Source organism: Mirounga leonina, unplaced genomic scaffold (assembly GCF_011800145.1).
Source record: "Mirounga leonina isolate KUSES-001 unplaced genomic scaffold, KU_Mleo_1.0 Mir_129, whole genome shotgun sequence".
In the NCBI taxonomy this organism is placed as follows: Eukaryota; Metazoa; Chordata; class Mammalia; order Carnivora; family Phocidae; genus Mirounga; species Mirounga leonina.
The window spans coordinates 17,090,046-17,099,854 of NW_023270323.1; positions in this window are offsets into that span (position 1 = coordinate 17,090,046).

Sequence of the window (9,809 nt, forward strand, 5' to 3'; positions counted from 1 at the left end):
TAGCACAGGGCTTCTACTCTGCAGCATGCCAAAGCCCTGACAGAGATACCCGCTGCCAATCATTCATTCGCTGCCAATCTCTGAGTGCGTCCGGGCGGGATGGCTCCCTTCCACCCTGGCACCAGGGCTGGAGGAAACAATGTGTTGTGATATGAAGAGATGAAAGCAGAGCTGAGGATGCAAGGCACCCAACAGATGTATCCCGTGAGGAGATAACGGTGCAGAGTCATTTAGCAAGAAAGCATATGCAGGATCTCAGGAGGGAGGCTTGGGTAGGGGTCTGCCTGCCTAGGACTGAGCTGAGGGAGGGGCAGGGGAACCCCTTCGGAAACCTCAAAGTTTGTTCTCTAAATACAAAGACCAACCCTCACGGTGGGTTTTGCCTAGTAGGTCCCCTGCTCTTTCACTAGACCTGCCAATCAGAACAGCCCCGAAATTCAGGGGGCTTGACAGGGGCAGGCTTCTGTTTCTCCCTTCTTCTCTAAATACAATCTCCTCCACATCCCGTGTGTACCTCTGTTTATCTAACTAGCTCTGAAAAGATGAACTGTGGTCCTCCTGAAGTCTTTTGATTACCAATATAAAGAGAACTTTAAAAAACCTGCTGATTTTAATGTTGCACCTTTCTCTTTGCCTTGTAATTTGAGAAGGGAGGGAAGCTGTCAGGCTGTCTCCTGAATTTTAAAAGATAAAGTGTGTTGGGACCAAAGTGTTTCATACATTAGCAACATGAATGGAGGAAAAAAGCTAAAGGTCTTAATTCCTAGCCTTTCAAAAGGGATAAAGATGAACAAAAGAAAGCAAAGGGGATTATTAAAATGGCAAAAGATGGATAAACATAAAATCTAGGATAAAGCTTGCCTCTGAGGTTGTCCTTTTTCTTAGGCTGGGTGGCGATTACCTAGCTGGTCAGTGTATTGTTTTTCTTTATGCCATGCGTATATTTTATAAATATTCTATTTATCCATCCAGTATTTAATAAAGCAACAACAAAACTCAGAGGCTTGAGAGTTTGCAGAATGAAGTTTTTAAGTTAAGTCTAACAGCTCTTTATTGAATATGTACTTGTATATAATGTATAAAATGATAATACTCTTTTTAGTATAAGAATATACTATGAAATATTTGGGGCATTCTTATACTCGTTCATGGTCACAAGATGACTGCTATAATTCCAGACATCACACCATTATTCTAAGCACGAAACAGGGGACAGGGGCAAAGAAAAATAGTTCTTTCCTTTTATCAGTAAAGGGAAAACTTTCATTTTTCATTAGCCAGACATGGGTCACCTGACCACAGATACCTACAAAGGAGTCTGGGGGAACTAGCCTTTAAAGTGGAAAAAGATAGGGATAAGGGAACTAGGAATGGTTATTGAGTTGTAGCCCTGAGTGTCTGCCAAAAAATTGAAGACAAAGAAGACTTAAGTTTAGCACCAGGCAAAAGCAGATTCTCAAATTTTATCATTGTTTTAAATAAGAGTCTTTTGTTCTCACTATAGTCATTAGAACTTATCAGTTAGGGATACTGTACTTGAGTTTAGCAATTTTTTTGTGAATTTCATCAAATTCTATTTCAGAATAAGGGCTCAAGCTTAACATAGTCATAAAATAGGTGACATAAAATCTGACTTATATTTAAATAAAGTCTTGGGAAAAAATGTAAATAGAATTTGTTTACAACTTTTTATTTATTTATTTATTTAAAGATTTATTTAGGGCACCTGGGTGGCTCAGTCGGTTAAGCATTTGCCTTCAGCTCAGGTCATAATCCCGGAGTCCCTGGATCAAGTCCTGCATGGGGCTCCCGGCTTAGCGGGGAGTCTGCTTCTCCCACTGACCCTCCTCTCTCTCGTTTTCTCTCTCTCTCTCAAATAAATAAATAAAATCTTTTAAAAAATTTAAAAAATATTTATTTACTGGGACACCTGGGTTGCCTGGGTGGCTCAGTCAGTTAAGCATCTGCCTTTGGCTCAGGTAATGATCCCAAGACTTTGGGATCCCAAGCCCTTATTGAGCTTCTTGCTCAGTGGGGAGCCTGCCTCTCCTTCTGCCTGCCGCTCCCCCTGCTTATGCGTGCTCTCTCTCGGACAAATAAATAAATAGAATATTTTTAAAAATAAGATTTATTTACTTATTTGAGAGAGAGAGAGAGAGTGGCGTGGCGGTGGGGGGGGCAGGCAGGGGCTGAGGAAGAGGGAGGGAGAAACTCAAGCTGACTCTGCACTGAGCACGGAGCCCAATGAGGTGCTCCATCTCATGACACTGAGGTCAGACCCTAGCAGAAACCAAGAGTCGGAGGCTTTAACCGACTGCACCACCCAGGTGCCCCTGTTTACCAATTTAAATAAATAAGGAAAATGGCTTTTGTTAAGACTAGAGTTTTAATCCCAACTGGTTTACTAGATGTGTGACTTTGGGCATTTTACTTGTCTGAATCATGTGTCCTTACCTGTAAATGTGTAATAATGTTAGTAGTCTTGCAGGGTTATGGTGAGGCTTAGAAATAATGCCACACATGGATTTTAAAATGTAGTAATCATTAGGGACCCAGAAGGAAACAGAATTCAGTCCAAATGAAGAGACTATTTACAAAGATGTAGGCATGGTAATGGGAATAAATGAGATGATGAAGCACACAGAAACAGTTAACAAGAAGCTCTTAGGAGAGCAATTAGTGTTTCTGGAGCTAAGTAAGAACTGGAACCTTGAAGGAGGGGCCCAGTGAGAATCATAGAGATACAGCTAATGCCAGAGAGGCAGTGGTATAGCAAGGAGGAGGCAAGGAAGAATGCCAATCTCTTTCTTCTCAAACTTTCCAGTTTCATGTTGATATCTAACATCGGCCAAACCCATCTGGAAACTAGGTGGTAAGGTGTTGGAACATGATGATGAATCTGCATGGGTTAGCTTCTGAGGACATAGAGCTAGGCATAGAAGGATGGAGAATGGATCTCAAGGAGACAAATGGAGAATAACTAGCATACCACTATTACTATTCATAAATAAGATTCTCCAGGAACCCTCTCTGCAAACATCTTTTCAATTCACAATTCCAACTGAAAGTAAAATCTTAGCAGGCTTTAGGGGTGCCTGGGTAGCTTAGTCGGTTAAGCGCCTGCCTTTGGCTCAGGTCATGATCCCATAAGCCCTGTGTTGGGCTCCCTGCTCACAGATGGAGTCTCTTTCTCCCTCTGCCTCCTCCCGCCTGCTTATGCTCTGTCTCTCTCTCAAATAAATAAAATCTTAAAAAAAAACCCAAAAAACAAAAAACTTAGCAGGCTTTGTAAACCTAAGCCTCCAAGTTTTGAAGAATCATCTCTCAGAGCTCTTTGGCTGAAAGGTCCTGACTAACACTCATGAGAGATTTCCAGAGGTCTTGGCAGGCTTTGTAAGCCAAGACCTGGAAGAATTTGAGAGTACGCCCTATTAACTTCCTTTGGGCATCCCCAGGTCTTTCATCATTTTGTGGCTTCCTGTGTCAGGATCAGTCTTGCTAGACCTGGTTAGTCACTTGCTGACTGTTATTTTCAAGGAAGCCAGCCAGGCTTCAGCAAAAGGTGACTACCTCATAACCAATCAACCCTACAGCAACAGGAAGTCCTACTAATGTCTACTCTTGAGTTCAGAGTCTGTGTGGACTTCAAATTGAAGTAACTTTTCCTCTTTCTAGCTTTGCTGTCCCAATCCTTTCCTCCCAAACCTGAACTACCCCATAGATAAAATGATGAACGAGGACAGTAGTGAAGAAACATGCTTCTTCCCTCATTTTAGATAAATATAACTAGTATCAGAGTCTTGCGTGTTCACTCTAGATAGTAACATAAAAGCTTCATTTCTGAATTTCTAGAAACGAAGAGTTTGAGAAGTTGAGAGTACAGATATAAAATTAGCAGTCACTGTTTTAATGGAGAGAAGCAAATTAACTCTAGGAAAATTAGTGAGAAGCAAGGATGAATACTTTCAGAAGTCCTGTATACAACTAAACAGTATAGCTAGCTGAAACACATCAACTTCTGGCATGATAGCATGGGCAGTTCTGCTGAACCATCCCCCATGAAACTAGTGAGAATTATATATATACAAAAATGGTCATTTAGGGGCACCTGGGTGGCTCAGTGGGTTAAGCGTCTGCCTTCGGCTCAGGTCGTGATCTCAGGGTCCTGGGATCGAGCCCCGCATCGGGCTCCCTGCTCAGCAGGGAGTCTACTTCTCCCTCTCCCTGTCGCTCCTCTTGCTTGTCCTCTCTCTGACAAATAAATAAATAGAATCTTTTTTTTTTTAAAGGTCATTTAAAGCCTCTGGAAATGGTCCTAAAGGCAAACAGCAGTTAAGAAAGGTCTATGCAAGAAAATCTATGAAATTTTGATAAGATGGATGAAACTGTGGTATTTGAACCAAGACCACTTCCTTCGTGCCTGTTCTCAGCTCACTGGGCCATAGACTCAACTCAGACTGCTGCAACCAAGAACACAGGGCTTTGCTAAATCCTCCAGGTCCCAAGTGGAGGATTTTCTTTGCAATAGGAGCAAGACTGCTGCTTTTCTAATCCCGCCCCTAGCAGCCTGTTGCTGAGGCTAGGTCTCAGGTTGAGTGTGGTCAGGAGGTCAGAGCTTCCCTCTTACTGCTAACACTTACTTGTGGAAGAGAGGTTCTGCTTTGGGTGTGGTACACTGGGAATCCAGGGGCCCCGAGGGCCCTTCCCTCAGTCTTTGAGGCAGAGATTCCATAACAGGGGAAGAAGCTGAGAGGACTTCAGGCTGCTGCCCTCCAATGCCCACCAAGCACTTGCTTCCTGGAGTAGGAGTGTCACTCAGAAGAGTGTCATTGTTCCTACCCCAAGAGCCCTGGCTCAGAAATTTTGCCTGTGGGTGGAGTGGGGAGAACCAGGTCATGAAGCAGATAGCTACTAATCTCTTCCTGAAAGAATCGATACCATTTGCAACAGAGTGGTTGAAGTTTAAACCTAAGGGTTACTTTCAAGAACAGTATAGGTTGAGGGGCGCCTGGCTGGCTCAGTTGGTAGAGCATGGGACTCTTGATTTTAGGGCTGTGAGTTTCAGCCACATGTTAGGTATAGAGATTACTTAAATAAACCAACAGTATAAGTTGTGATGAAAGGCAACTGGCAGGGAATTTAGTATAGCCTGGACTGTAGGCCAGCTAGTTTGTATGAATGAACTGCAGAATAAGAGTTGGGAAGAGTTCTCCTGGGGTTAGTACAAATATCAAACACTGATCTCAGAAACAGTTCTTTCCAAGGAGCCACAATATGATTGGATTAGTTTGTGGAGGAATTCTCCTGAGAACTGTTTGGTTTTTCTTTTTTTCCAGCTTTACTGAGTTATAATTGACGAATGAAATTGTATATATTTATAGCATATTGGATGATGATTTGATATACATATACATTGTGAAATGATTACCATAATCAAGGTAATTAATATATCTATTACCTCTTATACTGGTGAAAATACTTAAGATCTACTCTCTTTGCAAATTTCAAGTATACCATACAGTATTATTAACTGTAGTCACCATGCTGTACATTAGATCCTCAAAACGTATTCATCTTATAACTGTAAGTTTGTATCCTTTGACCAACATCTCCCTATTCCCACCTCCCCACTTCACCCCAGCCCCTGGCAACCACCGTTCTGTTGTGTCTCTATGAGTTTGACCTTTTTTATTTCTTTAATTTTTATTTATTTTATTTTTTAAAAAAGATTTTATTTATTAGAGAGAGAATGAGCATGAATGTGGGTGGGGAGGGGCAGAGGGTGAGGGACAAGCAAACTCCCCACAAAGCAGGAAGCCCAGTGTGGGGGCCAATCTCAGGACCCTGAGATCATGACCTGAGCCAAAGTTCAGACACGTAACCAATTGAGCTACCGGGAACCCCTTATTTTTTATTTTTTTAAAGATTTCATTTTTAAGTAATTTCTACACCCAGTATGGGGCTTCAGCTCAAAACCCAGAGATCAAGAGTTGCACATTCCACTGACTGAGTCGGCCAGGTGCCCTGGTGTATTTTTAAATGGTCTAAGTAGAATTATGTAGTACTTGTCTTTCTCTTCTGGTTTATTTCACTTAGCATAATATCCTCTAGATACATCATTACAAAAATGGCAGGATTTCCTTCTTTTTATGGCTGCATAATATTCCAGGTGTGTGTGTGTGTGTGTGTGTGTGTACCACATTTTCTTTTGTTTTTTTTTTTTAAAGATTTTATTTATTTATTTGACAGAGAGACAGTGAGAGAGGGAACACAAGCAGGGGGAGTGGGAGAGGGAGAAGCAGGCTTCCGGGGAGCAGGGAGCCTGATGTGGGGCTCGATCCCAGGACCCTGGGATCATGATCTGAGCCAAAGGCAGACACTTAACAGCTGACCCACCCAGGCGCCCCTGTACCACATTTTCCTGATCAGTTCATCCACTGACAGAGACTCTAGTTGTTTCCATATCTTGGCTATTGTGAGTAATACTGCAGTGAACATGGGAGTGCACATTATCTTTCAAGATACTGATTTTGTTTCCTTTGGATATATACCTAGAAGTGGGATTGCTGGATGTTATTGTAGTTCTATTTTTAATTTTTTCAGATCCTCCATACTGTTTCCCATAATGGCTGTACCAATTTACATTCCCACCAACAACATACAAGGATTGCCTTTTCTTCACATCCTTGCCAATACTTGTTACCTCTTCTCTTTGGATAATGGCTATCCTAACAGGTGTGAGGTGCTATCTCATTGTGGTTTTGATTTGCATTTCTCTGATGATTAGTGATGTTGAGCATCTTTTCATGTGTTTGTGTTCAGCATCTTTTTGTGTACCTGTCTACTCAGGTCTTTTCTTCATTTTTAAATCAGATTATTTATTCTTTTGCTATTCAATTGTAGGAATTCCTTATCTTTTTGGATATTGGTCACATATCAGATAGATGGTTTGCAAATACTTTCTCCCATTCCATAAGATGCCTTTTTATTTTTTTTGTTTATTTTCTTTGCTGTGCAGAAGATTTTTAGCTTGATATAGTCCCCCTAATTTATTTTTGCTTTTCTTGCCTCCGCTTTTGGTGTCATATCCAAAAAATCATTGCCAAGACTGACGTCAGGAAGCTTTTCCCTTATGTTTTTTTCTAGGCGTTTTACGGTTTTGGGTCTTACATTTAAATCTTTAATACATTTTGAGTTAATTTGTGTGAGTGGTATAAGTTAGTGGTCCATTTCATTCTTCTATATATCTTTTATATATATTCTTTTTATATATAGTCTTTTATATAGTTTTGCCAACATTATTTATTGAAGAGACTGTCCTTCATTGTGTGTTCTTGGCACCTTTGTCAAAGATTAATTGGTTTATATCTGGGCTCTTTATTCGGTTCTCTTGGTTTATATGTCTGTTTTTATGCCATTGCCATACTGTTTTGATTATTATAACTTTGTAATATAGTTTGAAATGAGGACGTGTGATGCCTCCAGCTTTGTTGTTCTTTCTCAAGGTTGCTTTAGCTATTCAGGGTCTTTTGTGGTTCCATACAAATTTTAGGATTGTTTTTTCAATTTTTATGGAAAACATTAGGACACTATACCAGGAATTATTAGAGTTCAACAGCTGTGGTCAGGAAAGGGTGGAAGAGAATTTTACTAGTACCATTGTCATCCCAGAGTGACTATAGGTTGTGCCTCCCTGATCACAGAGCATCAGAGGCTTAATATTGTGTATATGTATGTGGGGGGGATAACAATAACAAACCTGGGGCAGGGAACTAATTCCCAGAGTTGCCACAATGTAGTATGTAAACTGTTTAGTTTCCAAAAAAACCCCCAAAACTATAGGGCATGAAAAGGAAGAGGAAAGTATGACCAACATACTGGATAAAAGGCAGGCACCTGAAAATATCTGTGAAAATGACCAGATGTCAGATTTAACAGAAAAATATTTAAAATAGCCACTATGTTCACAGAACTGAAGGAAACTATGACTAAAGTAAAGGAAGATATAATGACAATGTTACATGAAATAGATAATATAAAGAGAAAGAGAGAGAGAGATTTATTAGAGATAGAAAAAAAAAGGAAATTTTGGAGTTCAAAAATGAAATAACTAGGGTAAAAAATTCTTTGGAAAGGCCTAACTATAGATTTGAACTGGCAGAAGAAATGATTATTAGACTTAAATATAAATTTATAGTCTGTACAAGCTGAAAAACAGTGAGAAAAAAGAAAGAAGAAAAATGAACAGAGCCTCAGAGAAGTGTTGGACACCATGAAGTGTACCAACGTGTGTGTAGTAGTAGTACCAGAAGGAAGAAAAAAGGGGGAGAAAAAAATAGAAATAATAGCTGATAAATCCCTAAATTTATTGAAAATCAATAACCTACACATCCAGGAAGCTCAATGAATAAATGAGAAGAGTAGAATAAATGAAAAGAGACCAATAAATAGGTACATCATAGTAAATATGTTAAAAGTCAAAGGAAAGAAGAAATCTTGAAGGCAGAAAGAGAAAAATGACATGTCACTCACTTACCAGAGAACTCCAGTAAGAATAGTAAGATTTCTCAGCACAAACAGTGGAGACCAGAAGGCTATGGGATACCATATTCCATGTGTTCAAAGAAAAATAAAAACCTGGGGGTGCCTGGGTGGCTCAGTCATTAAGCATCTGCCTTCGGCTCAGGTCATGATTCCAGGGTCTTGGGATCGAGTCCCACATCGGGCTCCCTGTTCAGCGGGAAGCCTACTTCTCCCTCTCCCACTCCCCCTGCTTGTGTTTCCTCTCTCGCTGTCTCTCTGTCTGTCAAATAAATAAATAAAATCTTAAAAAAAAAACAACAAAAAAAACCCTGCTTGGTTAAGCCAGTTCCCTGGGAGCTACTTCCATATAGCCCCCTGAGTGGTGTGCCATGTCTTCTTCTAGGTTTTGTGAGTATAAGAAATCTTTTCCAAGTTTATACACTTCTCCATGGTGTTATTTTGTGTCTGCACCTGATTGATCATCAGAAATACACATTTTGGGGCACCTAGGTGGCTCAGTCAGTTTAGTGTCCAACTCTTGATTTCGGCTCAGGTCATGATTTTGGGGTTGTGGGATTGAGACCCATGTTGAGCTCTGTATTGTGCATGGAGCCTGCTTGAGATTCTCTCTCTCTACACTCTGCCTCTCTCTCTCTCATTCCTTCTATTAAAAAAACAAAAACAAAAACAAAAAACCCTCCAAAAACCAAAAACATTTTAAGTAACATAATTATTCCTTACAATATAACACTATATACAAAATTTAACTCAAAATGGATCAAAGGCCTAAATGTAAGAGCAAAAACTGGAAAACTTTCAGAAGAAAATATAGGGGTAAAATCTTTATGACCTTCAATTTGGCAAAGGATTCTATGACATGACACCAAAATCACAGGCAACTAAAGAAAAAAAATTAATTGGGAATTTGCAAACCATATACCTGGTAAGGAAGGGTCTTGTATCTAGAATATAGAAAGAACTCTTACTACCTAGTAGTAAGAAGTTAAATAACCCAATGAAAGATTGGCCAAATGATTCATAGAATGGAATAATATTTAGCCATAAAAAGTAATGATGTACTGATACAAGCTGCAACATGGATGAATCTTGAAAACTTATGCCAAGGGACAAGCCAGACATAAAAGAACAAATAGTCTATGACTCTATTTATATGAGGTAATTAGAGCAGTCAAATTCATGAAGAAAGTAGAATAGTGGGGGTTGGGGGAGGTAGGGAAGTTACAGTTTAATGGGTACAGAGTTTCATTTAAGGATGGTGAAAAAGT